General features: G+C 38.5%; 2 long non-coding RNA genes across 2 annotated transcripts in view; one reads left to right on the forward strand and one right to left on the reverse strand.

Moving 5' to 3' along the window:
- The window catches only part of LOC309629938, a 60,214-nt gene extending 34,122 nt beyond the window's left edge, over window positions 1-26,092 (reverse strand). The window contains exon 1 of the long non-coding RNA XR_014245302.1: window positions 14,751-26,092. This is a non-coding gene — a long non-coding RNA (uncharacterized lncRNA). The remainder of the gene's footprint in view (window positions 1-14,750) is intronic.
- LOC309629968 overlaps window positions 1-26,442 on the forward strand; it is an 820,276-nt gene that overhangs the window by 721,888 nt on the left and 71,946 nt on the right. The window lies entirely within an intron of this gene.

Consider the following 26,442-nt stretch of genomic DNA (forward strand, 5'->3'; position numbering starts at 1 on the left):
TAGCTTTGCTTTTACCATTTGTCCTAAGGTTCTGTCTATCCGTTTTTTGTTTGTTTTTTTAGTATGGTTTTCAGCGCTTGTTATCATTTGTGGATTTGTTTTTTGGTTTGGTTGTTCTTTCTTTTTTTTTAATTACTTACAAAACTTTTTTTAATAATTATTTTTCTTTTTTATTTTAATTTAATTTTACTTTATTTCCTTCCTTCCTTCCTCCCTCCCTCCCTCCCTCCCTCCCTCTCTCTCTCTCTCTTTCTTTCTCCCTTTTATTCTGAGCCATGTGGATGACAGGCTATTGGTGCTCCAGACAGGCGTCAGGGCTGTGCCTCTGAGGTGGGAGAGCCAAGTTCAGGACACTGGTCCACCAGAGACCTCCCAGCTCCACGTAATATCAAATGGTGAAAATGTCCCAGAGATGTCCATCTCAATGCCAAGACCCAGTTCCACTCAAGGACCAGCAAGCTCCAGTGCTGGACACCCTATGCCAAACAACTAGCAAGACAGGAACACAACCCCATCCATTAGCAGAGAGGCTGCCTAAAATCATAATAAGGTCACACACACCCCAAAACACACCACCAAACATGGACCTGCCCACCAGAAAGACAAGATCCAGCCTCATCCACCAGAACACAGGCACTAGTCCCCTCCACCAGGAAGCCTACACAACCCACTGAACCAACCTTAGCCACTGGGGGCAAACACCAAAAACAACGGGAACTACGAACCTGCAGCCTGCAAAAAGGGAACCCCAAACACAGCAAGTTAAGCAAAATGAGAAGACAAAGAAACATACAGCAGATGAAGGAGCAAGGTAAAAACCCACCAGACCTAACAAATGAAGAGGAAATAGGCAGTCTACCTGAAAAAGAATTCAGAATAATGATAGTAAAGATGATCCAAAATCTTGGAAATAGAAGGGAGAAAATACAAGAAACGTTTAACAAGGACCTAGAAGAACTAAAGAGCAAACAATGATGAACAATACAATAAATGAAATTACAAATTCTCTAGAAGGGATCAATAGCAGAATAACTGAGGCAGAAGAATGGAGAAGTGACCTGGAAGATAAAATAGTGGAAATAACTACTGCAGAGCAGAATAAAGAAAAAAGAATGAAAAGAATTGAGGACAGTCTCAGAGACCTCTGGGACAATATTAAACGCACCAACATTCGAATTATAGGGGTCCCAGAAAAAGAAGAGAAAAAGAAAGAGACTGAGAAAATATTTGAAGAGATTATAGTTGAAAACTTCCCTAATATGGGTAAGGAAATAGTTAATCAAGTCCAGGAAGCACAGAGAGTCCCAAACAGGATAAATCCAAGGAAACACACGCCAAGACACATATTAATCAAACTATCAAAAATTAAATACACAGAAAAAATATTAAAAGCAGCAAGGGAAAAAAAAGATAACATACAAGGGAATCCCCATAAGGTTAACAGCTGATCTTTCAGCAGAAACTCTGCAAGCCAGAAGGAAGTGGCAGGGCATATTTAAAGTGAAAAAAGGGAAAAATCTACAACCAAGATTACTCTACCCAGCAAGGATCTCATTCAGATTCAACGGAGAAATTAAAACCTTTAGAGACAAGGAAAGCTAAGAGAATTCAGCACCACCAAACCAGCTTTACAATAAATGCTAAAGGAACTTCTCTAGGCAGGAAACACAAGAGAAGGAAAAGACCTACAATAACAAACCCAAAACAATTAAGAAAATGGTAATAAGAACATACATATCGATAATTATCTTAAATGTAAATGGATTAAATGCTCCAACCAAAAGACATAGACTGGCTGAATGGACACAAAAACAAGACTCGTATATATGCTGTCTACAGGAGACCCACTTCAGACCTAGGGACACATACAGACTGAAAGTGAGGGGATGGAAAAAGATATTCCATACAAATGGAAATCAAGAGAAAGCTGGAGTAGCAATTCTCGTATCAGACAAAATACACTTTAAAACAAAGACATTACAAGAGACAAAGAAGGACACTACATAATGATCAAGGGATGAATCTAAGAAGATTTAACAATTGTAAATATTTATGCACCCAACATAGGAGCACCTCAATAAATAAGGCAAATGCTAACAGCCATAAAAGGGGAAATCAACAGTAATACAATCATAGTAGGTGACTTTAACACCCCACTTTCACCAATGGACAGATCATCCAAAATGAAAATAAATAAGGAAACACAAGCTTTAAATGACACATTAAACAAGATGGACTTAATTGATATTTATAGGACATTCCATCCAAAAATAACAGAATATACTTTCTTATCAAGTGCTCATGGACATCCTCCAGGACAGATCATATCTTGGGTCACAAATCAAGCCTTGGTAAATTTAAGAAAATTGAAATCATATCAAGTATCTTTTCCGACCACAATGCTATAGAAATAGACATCAATTATAGGAAAAAAACTAAAAAATAAAAACACATGGAGGCTAAACAATACGCTACTAAATAACCAAGAGATCACTGAAGAAATCAAAGAGGAAATCAAAAAATACCTAGAAACAAATGACAATGAAAACACGATGACCCAAAAACCTATGGGATGCAACAAAAGCAGTTCTAAGAGGGAAGTTTATAGCAATACAATCCTACCTTGAGACAAGAAACATCTCAAATAAACAACCTAACCTTACACCTAAAGCAATTAGAGAAAGAAGAACAAAACAACCCCAAAGTTAGCAGAAGGAAAGAAATCATAAAGATCAGATCAGAAATAAATGAAAAAGAAATGAAGGAAACAATAGCAAAGATCAATAAAACTAAAAGCTGGTTCTTTGAGAAGATAAACAAAATTGATAAACCATTAGCCAGACTCATCAAGAAAAAAAGGGAGAAGACTCAAGTCAATAGAATTAGAAATGAAAAAGGGGAAGTAACAACTGACACTGTAGAAATACAAAGGATCATGAGAGATTACTACAAGCAACTATATGCCAATAAAAGGGACAACCTGGAAGAAATGGACAAATTCTTAGAAATGCACAACCTTCCGAGAATGAACCAGGAAGAAATAGAAAATATGAACAGACCAATAACAAGCACTGAAATTGAAACTGTGATTAAAAAATCTCCCAACAAAAGACCAGGACCAGATGGCTTCACAGGCGAATTCTATCAAACATTCAGAGAAGAGCTAACACCTATCCTTCTCAAATTCTTCCAAAATATAGCAGAGGAAGGAACACTCCCAAACTCATTCTACAAGGCCACCATCACCTTGATTCCAAAACCAGACAAAGATGTCACAAAAAAGGAAAACTACAGACCAATATTACTGATGAACATAGATGCAAAATCCTCAACAAAATACTAGCAAACAGAATCCAACAGCACATTAAAAGGATCATACACCCTGATCAAGTGGGGTTTATCCCAGGAATGCAAGGATTTTTCAATATATGCAAATCAATCAATGTGATACACCATATTAACAAATTGACGGGGGAAAACCATATTATAATCTCAATACATGCAGAGAAAGCTTTTGACAAAATTCAACACCCATTTATGATAAAAACCCTCCAGGAAGTAGGCACAGAGGGAACTCACCTCAATATAATAAAGGCCATATATGACAAACCCACAGCCAACATCGTCCTCAATGGTGAAAAACTGAAACCATTTCCACTAAGATCAGGAACAAGACAAGGTTGCCCACTCTCACCACTATTATTCAACGTTGTTTCGGAAGTTTTAGCCACAGCAATCAGAGAAGAAAAACAAATAAAAGGAATCCAAATCGGAAAAGAAGAAGTAAAGGAGCCAGTGTTTGCAGATGACATGATACTATACATAGAGAATCCTAAAGATGCTACCAGAAAACTACTAGCGCTAATCAATGAATTTGGTAAAGTAGCAGGATACAAAATTAATGCACAGAAATCTCTTGCATTTGTATACACTGATGATGAAAATTCTGAAAGTGAAATTAAGAAAACACTCCCATTTACCATTGCAACAAAAAGAATAAAATACCTAGGAATAAACCTACCTAAGGAGACAAAAGACCTGTATGCAGAAAACTATAAGACACTGATGAAAGAAATTAAAGATGATACCAACAGATGGAGAGATATACCATGTTCTTGGATTGGAAGAATCAACATTGTGAAAATGACTCTACTACCCAAAGCAATGTACAGATTCAATGCAATCCCTATCAAACTACCACTGGCATTTTTCACAGAACTAGAACAAAAACTTTCACAATTTGTATGGAAACACAAAAGACCCCGCATAGCCAAAGCAATCTTGAGAAAGAAAAATGGAGCTGGAGGAATCAGGCTCCCGGACTTCAGACTCTACTACAAAGCTACAGTAATCAAGACAGTATGGTACTGGCACAAAAACAGAAATATAGATCAATGGAACAGGATAGAAAGCCCAGAGATAAAGCCACACACATATGGTTACCTTATCTTTTATAAAGGAGGCAAGAATATACAATGGAGAAAAGACAGCCTCTTCAATAAGTGGTGCTGGGAAAACTGGACAGCTACATGTAAAAGAATGAAATTAGAACACTCCCTAACACCATACACAAAAGAAACCTCAAAATGGATTAAAGACCTAAATGTAAGGCCAGACAATATCAAACTCTTAGAGGAAAACATAGGCAGAACACTCCGTGACATAAATCACAGCAAGATCCTTTTTGACCCACCTCCTAGAGAAATGGAAATAAAAATAAACAAATGGGACCTTATGAAACTTAAACGCTTTTGCACAGCAAAGGAAACCATAAACAAGATGAAAAGACAACCCTCAGAATGGGAGAAAATATTTGCAAATGAAGCAACTGACAAAGGATTAATCTCCAAAATTTACAAGCAGTTCATGCAGCTCAGTATCAAAAAAACAAACAACCCAATCCAAAAATGGGCAGAAGACCTAAATAGACATTTCTCCAAAGAAGATATACAGATTGCCAACAAACACATGAAAGGATGCTCAACATCATTAATCATTAGAGAAATGCAAATCAAAACTACAATGCGATATCATCTCACACCAGTCAGAATGGGCATTGTCAAAAAATCTACAAACAATAAATGGTGGAGAACTTGTGGAGAAAAGGGAACTCTCATACACTGTTGGTGGGAATGTAAATTGATACAACCACTATGGAGAACAGTATGGAGGTTCCTTAAAAAACTAAAAAGAGAACTGCCATACGACCCAGCAATCCCACTACTGGGCATATACCCTGAGAAAACCATAATTCAAGAAGAGTCATGTACCACAATGTTCATTGCAGCTCTATTTACAATAGCCAGGATATGGAAACAACCTAAGTGTCCATTGACGGATGAATGGATAAAGAAGATGTGGCACATATATACAATGGAATATTACTCAGCCATAAAAAGAAACGAAATTGAGTTATTTGTAGGGACGTGGATGGACCTAGAGTCTGTCATACAGAGTGAAGTAAGTCAGAAAGAGAAAAACAAATACCATATGCTAACACATATATATGGAATCTAAAAAAAAAAAAAAAATGGTCATGAAGAACCTAGGGGCAAGACGGGAATAAAGATGCAGACCTACTAGAGAATGGACTTGAGGACACGGGGAGGGGGAAGGGTAAGCTGGGACAAAGTGAGAGAATGGCATGGACATATATACACTACCAAACGTAAAATAGATAGCTAGTGGGAAGCAGTCACATAGCACAGGGAGATCAGCTCGGTGCTTTGTGACCGGCTAGAAGGGTGGGATAGGGAGGGTGGGAGGGAGGGAGATGCAAGAGGGAAGAGATATGGGGATATATGTATATGTATAACTGATTCACTTTGTTATAAAGCAGAAACTAACACACCATTGTAAAGCAATTATACTCCAATAAAAACGTTAAAAAGAAACAAACAAAAAATCATGCTGGCTTGAACAAAGGTGGTGACAGCAGGGATGTAGTAGAGTGGGTGGTGTAGAAATATATTAAGGTGAAGGAATTCTGAATTCATGTGCAAGGAGGAGGAGATGGAAGAGGCACAGGAAATTCCAGGTTTCTGTCTTGGAAAACTAGATAGAAGGCAGTACCTTTCACCCAAATTGAGGATTCCAAGAGGAGGAAACAAATGAGGGAATGATCAGTGAGATCAGATTTGGAAATTCTGTGTTTGCAGTAGGCTGTATAAATCCAGAAATTAACAGATATTTCTGAACTGGAGACATAGCTTTGAGCTTTCTCAGAGTATAAATGGTGGTTGAAACTGTGTAAGAGATTGTCTAAGCAGGCTCTAGGCTCCTGGAAGATGAAGAAGTTAAGGTCTAGTGGGGAGCAAGGCAGGTAAGCAATTATGGGATGGAAGTATTGGCATAAAATGCCATAGGAGACTTAAATTTTAGGGGAAGCAAGAAAACTCAACCCAGAGGGTCTTTTTATGTCAAACATGAAGGATGAATCTGTATTGATTAGTGGAGTGACTGGGGACTGGAGCATTCCTGGCAGGACCACCTGTTGCAAAAACAAGCTTAAGAGGGCAAATCCCTGAACTTTTGATAAGTTAATATACAACCAGGCTAAAGTTTGCTTTTCCATTATTGCTGAATAAAGGCACTCCCTGAAAGTGAATGTGAACTCCTTGAGTGCAGGAACAATCTTTGTATCCCCAGTAGCTAGCACACACTAGGTGCTCAATAAAAGTTGGTTGAAATGATGGCGTCTGTCAAATAAATAATGTAATGTAATGTAACACAAAATAATTTCAGAAAGACTACTCTCCTACTTAACTGAGAGAAAAACTTGTAATCAGGTCATTTCATTCATTCAATAATTACTTAATCCACTACTATACAAATTGCAAGCCCCGTATCTATTCCTTAAGGCCCCATAAGAACACCCAGCAGGCAAACAGTGTTTACCGTGCCTTCCTTAGTTAATGGAAACAATAGTCCATTTAAATGAAAAGGCATCTGATTCAGACTTTTATTTACATAAACAGGCTCTTCCCTTAGTCCTGATTAGAGACTTCCTATTATAAACATATTCAATCTAAACTAGCCCACCTACTATTTGCCTTAATTTGTTGCCCTGACCTCTAGTAACTTTGTTATTATTTCCCTAACACCTAATATAGCACCTGACTCAGAGTACTAGTTGTGTAATAAGTATTTGTTAACTAACTCTCAGAAGTTAGGTGACTTATGATTAAAATAACGACTTCACATTCGGTACCCTAAAGTTTTCTGCATCATGGTGAATCTATCATTTTTGACCACATGGAAATCTTTCTTCAGTCTTCTTGTAAAGGTACTACTATTTTGCTTTAGAGATCTACACCTCAGTCACTAGATCCAGTTCTGGAAAGCACTCCTAAGCTACACTCCCTCTCCTGGCCAAGATATGGGAACAGGGCCATGGTAGACAAAGCCTATACTTTTTAAATGTAATTTGAAATTTGAATAAAGTGACACAGGAAGTGAAGACGGTAGGTCCTTCTTACTCTACTCTAACTCGTATTTTTTCTTAACACTGGGTCTTCAGATTTATTTTTGACTTATGAGCTACTCCATAAATTGCAATAAATTTTGTTTATTTATGAGTTTAATGAGTTTTAGCTTAACTCATTCAGAATTAGATTCTGCTGCTTGTAACCAAAGGATTCTAATCACACGTAGTTCTAAAATTCTATGAGACTTACTTTAGTAAGAGAAGAGAGAAAAGGAGGAGAACAGAAAATAACAGAAGCACACTGAATGGAGAGGCAAAGCAAATAAAACCGAAAGATAAATTTTACCAAACTAATCTTTTTTTTTTTTTAACCAAAAGATGAGTTGTATATTTTTTAATTATTAAGTGTGAGCCTGCAGTTACTGGCTTTCAAATTTGGTGAGCGTAATGATCACGTGGGATACTTGTTTAAATGTAAATCTCCAGGCCATGCACCCAGAGGTTCTGATTCTGTTGGTCCATGTGGGGCCTGGGTATATGCATAATTACAAGCTTCTTAGACGATTCTCAGGCCATGCTTTGGAAACCACTGCTTTAGGTTCTACTGCATATGAAAAATGGCATTTAATCAGGTCTGTGAGCACAGCAAAACAGGCCTGCTCCCAGCTCAGTTTTGCTAAACAATCCCAAACTTCTAGTTTTGCTAAACAATACCAAACTTCTAGTCACAACAACAGTCTGATGAAATGTTCTAGCTTTGCCAGTGACAATGGTGGCCTATCAAGTGGATTGCAAGATATATGTATGTATAATAAAACAACAAAGGCTAATTTTCAATTTTCATTTTGCTGAACAAGGGCCAATGAAATTACAAGAGGGAGAACTTAGAAAACTAAAACCATCATCTTTATTTTATAGTCCAATTTTTGTTATTTAGAGAAAAGCACCTTTCATATGGGTATAACTTTATTTCCTATTGATCTTTTATATATACTTGTGTTCATTCAAAATACCACCATCTGCATGAGAAGAAAATCTTTATTATAAAGGGTGAAAATTCATTACTACAGAGAATTCCTTAAAGTTGAGGTGGGGTGGTGCCAAGACATTAATTTTTTTTTTTTTTTTAAGACTTTGATGTGTTACTGGACCAACCCTACAAGTAAAGTTATCTATCGGGCCAACATATGTACATACCATGTAATGTCCACAGACTTAATTGGAAAAATTGAGTTTACTTTTTCAAAAGCCAAAAGAATGGGTCCCATGTGGTCCTACCTTAGCATTTGTACACAACAAAGAATTCCGAATACTTTTCAAAAAATGTGGTTAATGCTTTTACATAAAATCTTTATATAAAAACTATAAGACAAATATGTTACAGGAAATAGCCAAGGTGTGTCTGTGTTTGTATGCAATGCCAATTTTTGGTTACAATATTTTTTCAATATTTGATATGATATTTAGTTTGTAATAATTTAGCTTGTAATAATTGTTCAATTATACCATAGATGCCATGCAAAACTTTCATCCTGGAAACAAAGAATAGTATTTTTAAATTCCTTTTAAATTTTAAATTCAATTCAACATGATTAAAAAATTGTTAATTGGAAACCCACAAGATGCTCATTACTCCACTAGACACTGGGGAAAAAATGTATAAAGTGACAGATTTTATAATACAACTCTAAAAAGCAAGAGATTCAAAAGTAGATTTTAAAAACCAGAAGCTAGCCAAGGCATGGTAAAGATGACTATGAGGTCACGGTTGTAGCATATGGAACCCAACACACAGTCCTCAAGGAAGTCCATGTAATAGCCCTAAAGTTAACAGAAGACCTCTGTTCTCTGTCCTACTTCCTGCACATGACACTCACAAGGTTTACATTAGGGATGAAAATGTGCAGTAAAAACTAGTGTCTGAGCACTGAATTAATATTTAGGAATTAGTCATGGACTTGGAGAAGCACTTTTCATTATTTATACACAAGCTTACTAATCATAGAATCAAAGAAATAAACACAAAATTTTTTTATTAGAAATTCAGGCAGATCTAAAGAAAAGTTGTTTCGCTTTATGCTGCTGGTACATGTGACAATCGCAATAGACCATGTGGGCTATAACTTTCACCAAACATTTACCAAACATTCCCTTTTTGCAGCAGAGAGACGACTAGGTTAAAGGGGAATTATTATTCTTGTAACCCTTCTTTGCACTATTTTTCATTGGTCTTTGGCTTTTCCTTCCTGGTAATCTTCATTTATCTGATAATCCTTACTTTTGATGAGAATTCTCAGACTGTGGAGAGCAGGGGTAGGTTCGGTTGCTTCCTTCATTAGCACCAGGAATATGGGAATTTTTAATTCAATTCAGCATGACTCAACAATTGCTAATTGGATATCCATGTGATGCTCAGTACTCCATTAGACACTGGGAAGGATGCAAAAGATGTATTACAGGATTCCTGCCCCCAGGAGCTGGAAATCCTATTGAAAGGTAGACAGATAAGAACCAGATGGGAGTACTATGAGATAACAGGTGAAGCTTTGGGAATGAGGGTGTTGATGGTGGCAGTGCCCCTTAGCAAGGAGCTGTCTTGTGTTATTAGACTTGGTTTTTGGGTTTTTTTTTTAATTAATATATGCATAGTATGTCTCTTGGCTTAGACTTGCTTTTAATGCTCAAGAGAATAACAGTAGGAATATTCTTACGAAAACCAGGCAGGACGGTATTCGGCAGAATAGAAATTGGCAAATTATGGGTAGATGGTTGTCTCTCAGTGCTAGGAGAAGGTTGGATTACATAAAGCAGATGTGGATAATAAAGGAAAGGAATTCCATATCTGTTGGAATGTACATCTAGATGATTCTCTGTCAAAAAACAGTGATCTTCAGACTCCTTTAACCCTGAAGCAAATTTAAATGAAAATAATACATGGTTTGCCATTTCAAAATCTTGCCCAACCAGAGTCAAACATAGAATTATCAGTAATGAGTAATAAACTGAGAAATGAAGTTAGAAAGAGAAGTATAAAATGGAATTAAGCCCCAGGGAAATGATCTTTCCCCAGCTTGGAGCTAGGACAGCCTTAAGTATCTTCTGGATGTTGTCTATTTTCTACAAGGATCCCAATGTTGTCACCTGCTTTCCCTCTGCTAAAAGTGATTGACTAACTGGAGGTAAAAATCAGTTTGGTACTACCACAAAAATGATAGGTTTTTACGTGTTAACTTTATTCATGGTTGTGTGAGAGCCATTTGGTTCCAGAAGAAGATGTTATAGAGCTTTCGCATAGTTTTTCTGGGTGAAGGAAGCAATTGGAGATGGAAAACAGCTCACTTAGAGCCCATGGGTCAGCTTAAACTATTTCATAAGCAATCAATTAAACGATGCTTCAGCAAGCAGAAAGGCTTGCTAAAGCAGTGGGAATTTACTATATAAAAAGAGGGTGACAAACATGAGAAGACTAATTAATAATCAAGATAACAAAATACTGTTATTGAGAAATCATTGAGACATTCTGAGCAAGAGTTTACCGACTCAAACTTTTTTTGTTTTAAAAACAACAAAAAAGGGGCTTCCCTGGTGGCGCAGTGGTTGAGAGTCTGCCTGCCAATGCAGGGAACACGGGTTCGAGCCCTGGTCTGGGAGGATCCCACATGCCGCGGAGCAACTAGGCCCGTGAGCCACAATTACTGAGCCTGCGCGTCTGGAGCCTGTGCTCCTCAAGAAGAGAGGCCGCGATAGTGAGAGGCCCGCGCACCACGATGAAGAGTGGCCCCCACTTGCCGCAACTAGAAAAAGCCCTTGCACAGAAACGAAGACCCAGCACAGCCATAAATAAATAAATAATTTAAAAAAAAACAAAAACAACAACAAAAAAATATAAGGCACAGAGGTCACACATTAGGGTTTTTTTGTTGTTGTTGTTTTGTTTTTTATTTATTTTTGGCTGTGTTGGGTCTTCGTTTCTGTGTGAGGGCTTTCTCCAGTTGCGGCAAGCTGGGGCCACTCTTCATTGCGGTGCACGGGCCTCTCACTGTCGCGGCTTCTCTTGTTGCGGAGCACAGGCTCCAGACGCACAGGCTCAGTAATTGTGGCTCACGGGCCCAGTTGCTCCGTGGCATGTGGGATCTTCCCAGACCAGGGCACGAACCTGTGTCCCCTGCATTGGCAGGCAGACTCTCAACCACTGCGCCACCAGGGAAGCCCCACATTAGGGTTTTTGTGGAGGGAAATTATGAAACTAGATGAAGGCAAGATTTCTCAGCTTTCAGTCTGGGGCACTTTGCATCACACTGGTGGTTTCCAACTGGCAGCACCAGCATGTGAGAACTTCTTAGAAATGCTACCTCTTAGTCGCCACCCCAGACCAATGAATCGGAGACTCCAGGCGTGATGCCCAGTAAGCTGTGTTTTAACAAGTTCTCCAGGTGGTTCTGATGCACATTCAAGTTTGAGAACCACTGCACCGCCATGTGGCTCTGTCACAGAAGGCTGGAGAGGCTGATTTGGACCAAGACTGTACCTATGCAGTCAGAAAGCCAAGCACCAAGCTGGAACATTCGTGGGAGGAATTGAGGCCTCACTCTGACAGGGGAGATGGACTTTTGGGTTAAATAGTAGAAGAAGTAGAAGGTTAATAGTAGAAGGGAAATTCCAAATTCAGGATCTAAGTAAGAACTCCAGTTCTCTAAGAACTACCGGGTCTTTTACGGGCTTACTTCCACCTTAACTCCTTCAGTAAAAGTTTCAACTGTGCGGATTTGGGAACTGTAAGGGTGTATTTCTAATTTTATAATGAAAACCAGTAGAAGAAAAAAATGTCACTTTTCAAAATTGACCTTTTTTGCTTCCTGTGTTAAACATCATTATTTTGAAAATGACAAACCTCTCTAAATTTAGTTTATGTAACATATGGAAGATTAAGGGGAAGGGAGGAAAAAATAACTCAGAAGAGATGAGGCAAGGCTGAGTTTGCCTATTTTACATTATTACTGTAAAATTCCTTCGCCCTGAAAAACACTCAAGTTTCTTTTCCATGTGACTCACTAGCAAATTTCTGTTCCTTAGATGTGGATCCTTTATTGTGTGGACCAGGGATATCAAATAACCAAAATATGAAAAAAAAAAAAATCACAGCTTATATTTTAGTGTAAGAATAAGGAACTAAGCAAGTAGAAAATCCCCTTTCATGACTGAGAAACTCATGTTAAGCTTAGCAATATTAGTAGCATTAAAATACTTTTATGTTATATCCTCAGGATATCCATGAATAATGAAAGCTACAACCAACACTGCTGCCATTAGTTAAATGTGGCTCACACAAAGATCTTATAAACTGCTTCTAAAAGGTATACTACGTTTCACTCATTTCCTTTTATCCCTCTATCCTTTTTAAAGACGTGGACTCATTTTTCTGGATAATACCTTTTAAACTCTTTATCAAATATGTACTCAATAACTATCAACTACTGTAGGAAAATGCAACTCAGTACCTGAAACCATAATATACAACATAATTATCAGGGCCGTATACTCAATTTGTCAGATAGTTTTCTATTTACCACCCATAACTGAAGCCATTTCCATAGCAGAGATTGTAGGTACAAAGAGAATAAGAATTTTGTTAGGAGATAACTGTGAAATAAAATGAAGACCTTGTAGTAAAAAGTTTGTTACTATTTAAGAATGTTTCTTCTGGTCTTCCTGTCTTTCCTTTGCAAAGTATACTTTATTTTTAGATGTGCAGATATAATTAGAACCCAGTGTTTTAAGCTTCCAAAATTGTGGAAAAGAATGCTACTTATATACTTAAGTATTTAGGGCTAACACAATGACATGGTGCTCAAATCTCTACAAAGCTTGCCTGAACAGAAAACCATGATGCTTCAGGCATATAACAGGGTGGTGCCGCTGTGTTTGCTGAGATAGTTCTCAAGACTGTTTTTTCAACACAAGCAGTCTTTCAAATGTACTAACAAACTCCACATTCATAAAATTGTCCATGAAAAGTAGAGAATATCAAGAAGTGTATTGAATGTAACCTGCACTGATATAAAAAAAGATACTGACTTGTTATTTTCTACTCTGAAGTGTAAAGTTAGCGAGAGACTGAGAAAAGGAGCTGTTTGTTTAATAAAATAGTTACCATTTTGAGAACTGATCCAGCTCTCATGGATAAAAAGTTTAATTGTGTGAACAAAGTAAAATACTGAAAATATCGAATTCTCTACTGCACAGCAGTGACCACTATACAGCTTAATCTCTCTCCTCCAGTGAATACTCAGTATGACAGGCCAGGTTTCTGGTTTTCTGAGGCAGCTACTCAATGACTAGCAATTTAAATTCATTCCTACAACTGAATTCATAACAACTTCCCTACCAAAACCCTAGAATCAAGTTATATTATTTTGATCAGACAATGTTAAAGAAAATAAAATGCATTTTTAATAATTCCTCTTCCATCACAACTTTTTTTCAAGTCTCTGATACAAAGTTACTTCCAAATACACTTTATGAGAACAATCAGACCAGTTTCCTCATGGTCAGCAAAATCCTTCATTTATACTATTCTGTTATTCCTCTTTCTTATACGTGTCCTTCCTCTTCCTCGGTATTGCTGCAGGCACTCTGAAAAATGATCAAATACCTAATTAATGATTCTAAAGATCTTTGTCTTATTTCTATTACCTTGAGGAAAAATGGAAAAGAAAGGGGAGTCCATATTTGTGGTGAACCTGTTGTGTCAAATACAGAGATGTGGAATTTTTACAAATAGTCCTTGTGATTGCTATAATCATAAGAGGTAGCTGTTATTGCACCCATTTTGCAGAGGAGGAAATTGAGGCCCAGAGAGACTAAGCAATAGCTATGGGGAAAATGGTATTTGAACCTAATAACCTAGTTGTGTGTAACTCCATAGCTCATGCTCTTTGTAACCTAAGTAAAATATTGCCCCTGGAATTTTTACTAATGTTAATTATACCTTTATATAAAAATACTTTTATTTAATGACTAATATTTTCAAAGCACTATCGTATACATCATCCCATTTCAAGGCAGCTGGTAGAATGGGGTGCTTGTTGTGGGGTGTTGTGAGGAATAGCAATAATGTATATAAAGTATAATATCCAATGTAAGACAAGTGCTCAGTAGCTATTATTATTATTACTGATCCTCCCAGCAAGCTTAGAAGTTAGGTAGTACAATTATTATCATGCCCCCCGAAAGACTTTTCCTACAAAGATGATTAATCCCGTTCACGTTATACTCCACAAGCAAGAATTACTTTAAAATTTTTATTCTTAAGGCATTTACTTACAGGAATCTCAAAACACCATATTCAACTTAAGTTTGTTTGCAATGCAGGCAGGCAGGCAAGGAGTAGAAGGGAAGTAGGTGTGAGACGGGCTTCCAATCTTTCCCAGCCGAGTCAGAATTGGAAATTTTGCCTTCCTTCTCCAAAATGAGTCTCCTTTCCACTGCACCAAAGTGATACAGGAGGATTTTCTTTCTCCTAGGTGTCATCATCCTCTTCTTACAAAGGATAATGTAATGGCGAGCCCATCCTTCAGTTCCTTGCTTGCACAGGGAGGGAGTGCCCCCTGATATCGGTGCAGACCATGCTAGTTTACCGCGGTGAGAGCCGTTATCATGACGCAGAGGATGGTTCCGGTTTGACTTCTGTGGCCGCATTCCTGCTCTCCGGATAGTAGGCAGAGAAGTGCAAGAAAAGTACTTGGTATCAGTGACTCACAGCAAGACAGGAAATGTCAAGCGGGTCCACCCTTCCTTCCTGCCCTCCCGACCAGCTGAGTTGCAGAACCACAGGCCACAAGGAGCCTAGTATCTTGGTGAGCAGGGCTGGAGCCACAGACAGAGTCTGGGCCACTGCAGTAGGCTCGCCAAATGGATTAAAATGTCAGGACCCAGCTGCCGGGAAAGCACACTCTCTTCATCCTAGAGAGCACTGTTTCTGTTGAGATTTCTCTTTTCACTTTTACGCAGTATCTGCCTGGTATATTCTGGCCCTTGCATTGTTCTTAAACAGTGGGCTTGACACAGTTAATTGAGTGGTCCCCATTTATACTCTGTTTAAAAAACATGCAAGAAATGATATCAATCATCATTATCAAGCAATGCCTTCACAATGCAAAACGGCAGTGTGTGTCTCTCCAGCAAAATGTAAACACATCTACAGCAGTGTTTTGAACCTAGTGTAAAATTGCTTCAATAAAGTTACATTATGTTTCTCTTCATAAGAGCAGCAAATGATTATGATGATGATAAAGGCTAACAATTATTACATTAAGAACTGCCCTAAGCACTTTATATACTTTAAGTCATCTAAGTCTTACAAATACCCTTTGAGATAAGCATTATTATTGCTCCCATTTTACAAATGAGGAAGTTATCAAAATGAATGAAAGCCTTTCCACTGTGTCCCCAAATTGTTTTCAAACCTCACAAATAATAAACAAAGCTCAAACAAAATTTAAAAAAATCATAAATGAAGCTGCTGCTGACAGTGATTTGTTGTAAGAGTCAAATGAATAAATGACACAAAATGATGACATACATGTTTCTCACAACTGGCCAAGTTCAGTAGTACATTTCCAATTCAAGTTAAAACTCTGAAATAATTCATTACAGCAGACCAAATTTGTCAGTATCTTTTGTCAAGGCCACTTCCCTCTCTTCCTGCAGGACAGCAATGTCAGAAAGTGGCAGAAGTCTGCATTCCTGAGTGTTATTATATATAACCTTTCAGTTCTCACCTCCTTTTATTTTCCTGCTCTCTCCAAGCTCAGCTCACACCCTGTGTTCCGGCCGTGCCAAAATACTTTCAGTGCGCTTGGTCCTTGTTATGTGTCTTTTTTTTTTTTTTTTATAAATGTATTTATTTTTGGCTGCGTCGGGTCTTCGTTGCTGCGCGTGGGCTTTCTCTAGTTGCGGCAAGCGGGGGCTACTCTTTGTTGCAGTGCGCGGGCTTCTCATTGCAGTGGCTTCTCTTGTTGCGGAGCACGGGCTCTAGGCACACGGGCTTCAGTAGTTGTGGCTCACGGGCTCAGTTACTCCATGACATGTGGGATCTTCCCAGACCAGGGCTCGAACCTGTGTCCCCTGCATTGGCAGGCGGATTCTCAACCACTGCACCACCAGGGAAGTCCCTTGTTATGTGTCTTTGAATAAGGTGCTCTTTTCTCTTTTCTCCCTCCCTCTGTTCCACCCAGGGAGTACCTGCAGCATTCAGAATTCTATTCATCTGTTCACACACTCAAAGAGTATTTACTGAACACTTATTATGAGGCAGACATGGGGAGATGGGAGAGAGAAGAAGGTCACTGTTCTGATGAAACTTTCATTTTACTGCAGAAAGAGAGACAAAGTTTTAAGAAAGAAAAAAAAGAAAGAATGGATGAGGGAGGGAAGGAAGGAAAGAAGTAAGGGAGCAAGGGAAGGGAGGTGGGAGGAAGGGAAGAAGAAGGGAGTGGGGGAGTTACTAACTCATGATGGTTAGGGTTAGGCAGGCCATATGACATTCAGTGACACTGGATGTCAGGAATCCAGTCACGTAAGCTGAGCTCTGAATGACAAGAAGGAGCCAGTCATGCAGAGCCAGGAACCATTAATTCAAAGGCGCTAAGCTAGGGAGCAAGCCTGGTTCCCAAGAGCCGAAAGGAGCCAGCGTGACTGAGGTGCTGCCAGAGGGCAAGGCCGCCACCAGACCCCATTGGCTTTGTAAGGTCTGTAGGAAGTTTTAATTGAATATTTAAAGCAGAGGACTGATAGAATCTAATATATTTTAATAAACCTCTCTGGCTGTTGAGTGCACATTGGGTTGTAGGGGGTCAGGTAGAGAAGCAGGAAGACAAATTAGGATACAGGTGCAGGAGGAGCCATGGCGATGCTTTCCTCTCTGTGCTCACACAACATTTTTGCCAAGACTCAATGTTAAGGTTACACGTTCTTTACAAACCGATATATGTTTTTTCCTCTTCTACTAGATAATCAGATCCTTGAAAGCAGGGATGAATCATCATTCCACAATAAACATTCCCTGTTTAAATAAATTAATAGAAGAATGAATGAATAAAATAAGGTCCCTGCCCTCAGAAAGCTTAAAGCCTCTGAAACAAACATCCATTCAAGTAACCAGACTGCAGAGTAGGTTATTCACATTGTGGAAGAAATAGAAAGCATTATATGTGAGGGCAGAGGAGGGAGAAAGAGGATTATCCAACTGAGAGTGTGAAACTGAATCAAAACATCAGGGTCTGCCGTTCTTTAACACAGTGCGATGTTAAAACAAGGTGGTAGGAGTTTGACAGAGAACAAATTGAGTCGGCTTCCCCTTCTGATGTTTCACAGTTTTAGATAAGGGCTGTATTTAGACTGAGTTCTGGGTCAACATGCAACTCAATGACTCTGTTGAGAAATGATTTATCTCTGCTGGACTATTAAATAAAAAGTAAACAAGAGTGTCAGATTACTTTTGGATTGTTCAAATTACAGCAAAACCCTGACATTTAGGTGAAGTGTTCATGTTTTAAATGTTTCTTCTTGGAGTTATAAAAAGATCAACCGGGCTTCCCTGGTGGCGCAGTGGTTGAGAATCTGCCTGCCAATGCAGGGGACACGGGTTCGAGCCCTGGTCCGGGAAGATCCCACATGCCGCGGAGCAACTGGGCCTGTGAGCCACAATTACTGAGCCTGCGCGTCTGGAGCCTGTGCTCCGCAACAAGAGAGGCCGCGATAGTGAGAGGCCCGCGCACCGCGATGAAGAGTGGCCCCGCTCTCCGCAACTAGAGAAATCCCTCGCACAGAAACGAAGACCCAACACAGCCAAAAATAAATTTTAAAAAATTAAAAAAAAAAAAAAAAAAGATCAACCATGAGGAAGAGTCAAGTGTGTTCTTAGTGTATTCTCTTCCTCCTTTTCTGTAGTTCACTCTCCCCAGGGGCTCCCCTGTCTCTACCCAAGATTTCACAGCCCTCCAGTTGCACAAATATAGGCCTTTTTCTCTCGCTCCCTTTCCCTTTCTGTTTCACTCCCCCTTCCCCATCCTACCTCAACCACCTATCCATCTAGCTATCTATCATCAGTTAGTTTTTTGTCCCATAACAAAACAACACAATATTTGACTTAAAACAACCATTTATAATGTAGCACAATCCTGTGAGTGATCTGGCTAGCTCTTCTGGATTAGGCCAGCTCATCTGGGGCTGAATGCTCTAAAATGGCCTCCCTCTCATGTCTGGGGCTACAGCCAGGACACCAGGGATGCTTAAGGCCTTTCTTCATGTGGTCTCTCATCCTCAAGGATGTCTGTCCACATGGTGACAGAAAGGTCCCTAGCAGCAGGAGGAGGAAAACCCTATTGGAAGCACTTTTCAAGCCCTTGCACCACATTTTCTAATGTCCCATCAGCCAAAGAAAGTTAGCTGTCCAAGCCCAGGTTCGAAGGACAGAGAAATAAACTCAATTTTTTGATGGGAGTCATGGCAAAAATTCCATTGCAAAGGGATACAGGGATATAAGTAGTTTGTGTGATCCATCACACTATCATTTTGGAGAAATCCCATAAATTTAATTCACACGAAGGTGATAAGGACCCCTAACAAGGTGGTTTGCTTCATAACTTGGCAAAATATCTCACCTCCAGGGAACCAGTGTCTAGAGTCAGAATTGCAGGCCCAGTGGTAGATGAGAAAGAGCTTTTCTTCTGCAAAGGCCTCTTCTGCAGCCCTTCCAATCCTGATCTACAGGCAGCCACGTATCTGAACACAGATTCCACACCCGCTCCTCCCACCCCTTAGAGAGTTACATCACAGTGTGCTTGACAAGCATGATTTGACACATGGGAGTACATCAATCACTTGACTCTACCAAACACCTGGTACATAACTGCTCAATAAATACTGAATTAGTTAATTCATGTGTGCATGAGTGTGCCTAAGAGTGTATCAAGAGAGAAGGAGGAAGGGTGAGCATGCAAAAATACCAGCTCCATTCCAAATACTCCCCTAGGGAGTTAAGAGACAGCATGGCAGAGTAGAACTGACATGGGCTTGAAAGCCAGCTGAACATACTGCCTGTGTAACCTTGAGCAAAATTCTTAACCTCTCTAAACCTAGTGCCCTAATCTATAAAATGGGCATAATAATACCTTTGCTACAGGGTCATTATAAAAATTAAATAGAATGATATACATGGAATACCTAGACCAACACATGACACATTAGAGATATTTAGTAATTAGCAGGGAGCTAATTAGAAGCCAAGCCTAGCTTCCCACACAAATTCCATTCTTCACTTCCTCCTTCCTTCTGTCCCAGTGCCACCTTCCCTTGGTGGTCTGCCTCCTTCCACCTACCAGCCCTTGACCAGCCCAATCAGAGAAATGAGCATGGCAGGAAGTGGAGAAATTCACCTGTATCTTTAGGTTCTATCAGCAAGATGTCATTCCAGCTGTGTCACTGGAAGGTAATTAAAGCAATGGGAAAGAGTGACCACAGTTAGTCTTACCTCTAAAAGTAAGGCTCTGGCTACTCATTGTCTGCCATTTTGGTTCTCAAGAACTCACAGCAGAAGCAACTACCTAGACCCAGATTTGACCAGCAGCATTTGTGCATTTGGCATTCAGGAGGTATGGACAGATTTCAGTTAAATGTTGTAGACAGAACATATGAATTTCCTTCTCTGCCTTCCCACCTCACATTCCACTGAAATACCTGTTTAAAAAATATATAAATGAAATAAATTCATAATAAATCCCCATATCAGGGAATGAAAGATTTCTACATATTTCTCCAAGATATGCAGAGGATGGGATCGTAGACTGTCTGGATTCAAATGTCAGCTCCATCAGTCATAAGCTATATGACTTTGAGCAATTGTTTCCTTATTTATTAAAATGTGAAAAATCATAGGACCTATGGCACTGGGTTGTTGTGTAGGTTGGCCAAGTTAAATGAAGCACTAGGATACTTCCTGGAACACAGCTCAATAAAAGTTGATTTCACTGTTATAAACAGAAGCCAAAGAATTTACAACTAAGAAATTACACAGAGAAAGCTGGAAGCTCAAAGCTTGCAACTGGCAAGAATTCCAGGGGAACATGAATGAAAAATCAAGGGTATTAGTTTAATGTACACAGAAAAACTACAAGAGTCCGTCTTCCCCCTGTTCTCTACTCCCACATCTACATGCAGGGGTGATGTGTCCCCTAATTAAACTAAAACCAAAGAAGTATTCTCTAAAGAAGTTGAGTAACTTGTCCGTGAAGGGCTAAGGCTCCTGTGCTAGGTGCCTGGTACATAAGGAGTAGCCTCTCTATTTTTAATGACTAAATGAATGATTTAACTTTAAAGGGATCACAAAATGATACATGGAAAAAAAAAATCCACACCTCGGCAACTTTTCTGAAACTTCACTATGTCAAAGATAAGAGCCTAAACATTTCTGAGAAGAAACAAGTTATCTATAAAGAAATGAGAATCAGACTGGTGTTAATCTCCTCCCCAGCAAAACTGGTTGCTAGAAGATAATGCAAAATGCTTTAAAAGTTCTGAGGGGAAATTCCTCTGAAACTAGAATTATATACCTATCTAAATTATTTTTCAAGTTCAAAAGACATTTTTAGACGTGCAAGAGCTGAGAAAATTTTATCTCCCATGCATATTTTCTGGAAAAAAAAGTACTGGGGGATGTACTAGAGCAAAAAGAAAAAATAATCCAGGAAAAATAAGGTCATGGAAGCCAAGAAAAAGGTGAACATGACAGTCACAAAAAAAGAAATCTATGAAAGATAATTAGATAAATGTTGTTCAGCAGGCTTAGAAAATCAACAGTCCAAAGAGCAACAGGAAATCAGAAAACTCTGAAGAGTAAGTCCTCACATTGAAAGATTCCTGTAGGAAATATTATTAATAAACTGAATGATCTTTGACAAGATGAAAGCATACTACAATTATGTCCACAAGAAAAAAATTTAATCAGAATTTCCAAACAACAAACATGATATATAAAGAAATCATGGTCTAAATATAAAAAAAACTATAATGCTGTATGATATTTAATACACTGAAAGAGAGGAATCAATTTGACCTTGACACTTGGAATATTCTTCTTCAACTAGCATAGGTCAATTAACACAAGGCTATATTTCCTTCTTTATGGGTCTAATCATACTACTTTGTACCTTAAGTAATAATACTCGCATTATATAATAGTAAAAAAGCTTTTTATTAAAAAAATTTTTTTTTCACTCAACCTATCGGCAAAGTGTAGAATAATCAACCATTTAGAACAACCCAAGTGATAGAAACATTGACAGTGTAAAACGTTGGGACATGTAAATAGAGTAGAGATGGAAGAAAGCATATGGGGCATTAATTTCCTCATTTTATGTGATTATGAATACAAATTTCTGAAGTTGACAGACCAAGAAAGAAATATTAATATTATTTACAGATATAAAGGTCACCTCTCAGGATCTGTTTTGTTTCCTGAAAAACTGGATTGATGATGTACACTCTTATCTCACAGCAACTTTGCCACGAATGTCAAAACAATTAAAGGTATGGGAGTACTGGGGGAAATTAAAGTGTCTTTGTCATCAAAGTGTGTAGCTTCTACATAAGTCTGGCCACTTGCTTATGCATCCTAACTGCAAATCATCAAAACATATTTAATATATCCAGTTACTTTCATCAGCTTTCTGCCCTGTGTAGTTCTCATAGTTTCCATCCCATGTAGAATCATAGGCCTTTAAAGCTGAAAAGACTTTCAGAGACTCTTGAGCTCACCTTCCCCTTTTCATAGGTGAGGAAACTGAGGCCACACAAAATTAACTGATTTGATGAAGTCAATGGCAATTAAATGACAAATTAGTCCTAAAACTACGTGTCCTGAGTCCTAGGGCGATGTTTTTCTGCTACATAAATAAAGAAATGGCCAAATAATAATACTACAGTTGACCCTTGAAAAACATGTGTATCAACTGCTAGGTCCACTTATATGTGGAATTTTTTCAATAAATATGTACTACAGTACTACACAATCCATGGTTGGCTGAATCTGTGGATGCAAAACCATGTATACGGAGCGCTGACTGTAGCTACACTTGGATTTTCGACTGTGTCTGGGTCAGCACCCCCAACCGCCCCTCTCCCCAGTCCTGTTGCTCAAAAGTCAACTGTATGGGGCTTCCCTGGTGGCGCAGTGGTTAAGAATCCGCCTGCCAGTGCAGGGGACATGGGTTTGAGCCCTGGTCTGGGAAGATCCCACATGCCGCAGAGCAACTAAGCCTGTGCGCCACAACTACTGACCCACCCTGCACTCTAGAGACTGCAAGCCACAACTGCTGAGCCTGCGTGCCACAACTACTGAGGCCCACACACCTAGAGCCCATGCTCCGCAGCAAGAGAAGCCACCGCAATGAGAAGCCTGCGCACCGCAACAAAGAGCAGCCCCCGCTCGCTGCGATTAGAGAAAGCCCGCGTGCAGCAACAAAGACCCAACGCAGCCAAAAATAAATAAATAAATAAATTTATATTAAAAAAGTCAACTGTATGATAAATAGGTCCAGATAATAAATTGAATCTATGCGATTTCAGGAAAAAAGTTAGAACCCTGTAGTTTCATATGATCAGGGAATGTCCATGGTATAAATAGATGTGCATTCTTAACTTATAAACGTTTATTCCATAAATAGTTGTAACTATTTTATTATATAAGATTCATTGATTTGTTTTATATGCTAATGTCTTCTCAAGTATATTTACAAATTCTAATGGGAAGTTCCATGTCTCTTAGTTCCTCTTTGCTTTTACAGGTGAATTGGGCTACAGCAAGCTTTCTATAAAAATTAGTTGGTTTGTTGTTTCTCTTCTGTATTTTTTTCTTTTAAATTTGTATTTGAAGCCATTTCAAACTTACAGAAAAGTTGTAAAAACAGTGCAAAGAACACCTGATTACTGTCTACCAAGATTTAGCAAATTTTAACATTTCTCTCTCATCTATGTATCCATCTATCTATATCTATTTATCTATCATAGATCTATTATATGTTACACTTTTAAAAATATACATATTTTTCCTTATCCACGTGAGAGTAGGTTGAACACATCATGCCCCTTTATCCCTCCACACTTGAGTTTGTTTCCTAGGAACAAGATTTTTCTTTTACATAGTAACAGTACAATTAACAAATTAGGACACTTAACATTGATATAACACTTTAAAGTCTATATTTCAACTTTATCAGTTGTACCAATAATATCCTTTTTAGTTTTTTCCCCTAATTCAGGATATTGTCTAGGATGTCATACTGCATTTTAGTCTTATGTCTTTTTAGTCTTATTTAATTTGGAACTGTTCCTCAGCCCTCCTCTGTCTTTCATACCATTGGCATTTCTGATGAATACAGGCCAGTTATTTCATACTGATTAAGATTCTGGTTTCTCTGTTGTTTCCTGGTGATTAAACTCAGATTACCCATTTTTAGTTGGGTTGCTACATGATTGATGTGTCTTTCTCATGGTTTCAAATTTGGAGGAACTGGATGTAACTTTCCCTCTTATTGGTGAGGTTAATGTAGATCTACTTGTTTAAGATGTTATGCCATTTCTCCACTGTACACTCTTTTCCCTTTTATAATTATTAAGTAATGTGTGAAGAGAGAATTTGAAACTATGTAAATATATTGTTCCTAATCAAATTTCCTCCCCTAGGTTTACCCTATTGATCATTCTAGCTTGAATCAATTTTACTGGGACGGTTGCAAAATGGTAATTTACATTTTATTTATCTATTAGCCTACTCTATCTACCTGGCAGTAAGGAATAGCTTTATTTTATTCCTTATTTATTTATTAACAGTTTGGACCCATTAATTCTTGTTTTATTCAACTATTTTCCATTAATGTAACTCTCTCTTTTTTATTTTTCTCTCTCTCTCATGCCCAAATTGTCCTATATTTGGCCTGTGGGAACTCATTCAAGCTGGCTTCTGTGAACTTCTGACATGTTCTCATCATTTTTTGAGCACTTCCCTATTTCTGGCATTAAAAAAAAATCTCAGGCTCACGGTGTACCCTCACTGCCGCTGCCCAAGAATCAGCCATTCTCAAGGAGTCCTCATTCCTTTTAGTGGGGAATGGTAGATTGCGTTTTGAAGTTGACATCATGGAGGTCAATCATGTCCTTCTAAAACACATCTCCTGGTTTAGTAGGAAACAGAATCAGAACTGAAAAGACATTAGGTCTCATCCAGAATGGAAATGCTCTGTGCTTGATTTTTTTTTTCTTTTTTCCAGGATTAGGTAGTAGATGTCAGAAATGAATCCACAGCAACAAAATGTGCTGAAGTGTGTATAAAGGAAACATTTTAATTACCACATGAAATTAGTCTGCAAAACAAATCAATTCAATTAAAAATCTAGTATTTTAAGAGAGTTGAAAATCATTATAATTCCAAATGAAAATATAAGTTGTATCTTGGAGTTCTTCAAAATGGCTCAGCTTGAAAACAGTATATAAACACAAACTCAAAATATGTTTTGAAGCACACAATATGAAATGCACAATATGAAAAAACCAATTACAAAATACGAAATTTAAAACCCTTAGTGTTTGGCACAAAAAAGTGCTAACATCTTTATGAATGAATTAAGGAGATTTAAGAAAAAGGTAGCCACTCATAAGAATTCAAATAAAACTATGTATATGAAATGTATAAAACTGTATAGGTGTATGTAATAGGATGCTACACATGCCCTCTCTACCTGAATAGTATATGGCCATTTTCCAATTTAAACTCCATTTCTTTTAAAATTTGACTTTTTTTTTTTTTTTTTGACTTTTTTTTTAAAGAGCTAGCTGAGAAAGCAAAAAATACAGAAGACCAGTATATCAAACATAGTATTACAAAGGCAGGCTGGAGTGCATGTTGTCTTTGCCCAAGAAAAGCAGGCCTGCCTAAACCAGAGTATCCCGGCAGTAGCCTTTCATTATGAAACCAGCTTGTGGCAATACTTCTTCTCCAGCCGTGAGGCAATTAAATATCTAAGAATGGACAATCCTCCAATCGCCTCACAAGTGTTAAAATCAGCACCAGAGCATGTTGTAACTCACCATATGTTGTAATTAAATGTAGGAACTCACACTTCTGTGTGGCCATAAAAACCTGTTTGGGGAGGGAGGCTGCGCCGTCTACAATTGCCGCCAACCTGAGATCAGACAGTGATGTGGGGGACATACCTGGCTTCATACGCTTACAAACAAATCCTCATACAATCCCTTGGTTTATTTCAGATTCCCCAGGCTTCTCAGCTGCCACATTTGTAATAGCGAGAAAGAGATTTAGATCAAAAGAGACCACAGGGCGAGACAGGAGTCCAGGAGCATGACTGGACTAGAGTTTCCAGGTTCTGCTGTTTCCTTTCAAGTAATGAAATAAGTGAACATAAAAGAGGAGGCCAGGTTAAAAACAGAAAGGAGGCTGGGCAAGAAGCAGCCATGAGAAACCAGCTAGGAAGAATCAAGGGTAGCTGTGCCAGACCTGCTGAGTCTTGCTCATTTAGAGGGAGGCTACCTCCTATTGGTGAAACTACAGAGATTTCTATAAAAAAAAAAAAAAAAAAAAAAAATATATATATATATATATATTTTTTTTTTTTTTCCTTTTTTTCCCCTAGTGCTCCAGGAGATTACAGCATACTACAGTGAAAATACTTCAGGTTCCAATGGTAACTGATGGAAATATCCCTCAGACAAATGGTCTCAGCTGGAGGAGCTGTTTATTAACTGGACTCGCTGCAAGCAGCACCTCTCATCAGGCGTTCAACAGGAAATGCAGCCTTCCAGGAGGGCTTGACTCAGCAGGAAGCAGCAGCTGGTGAGGAGAATTACCTGATTCACCTGCTCAAAAAAGTGTTAACATTGGGAACAGAGAGGATAAACTCTAATTACATTTGAAACAGAGTGAGGAGGAATTAACCCAGAGGAAA

Source organism: Balaenoptera borealis (genome assembly GCF_965194805.1).
Source record: "Balaenoptera borealis genome assembly, chromosome: 5".
In the NCBI taxonomy this organism is placed as follows: domain Eukaryota; kingdom Metazoa; phylum Chordata; class Mammalia; order Artiodactyla; family Balaenopteridae; genus Balaenoptera; species Balaenoptera borealis.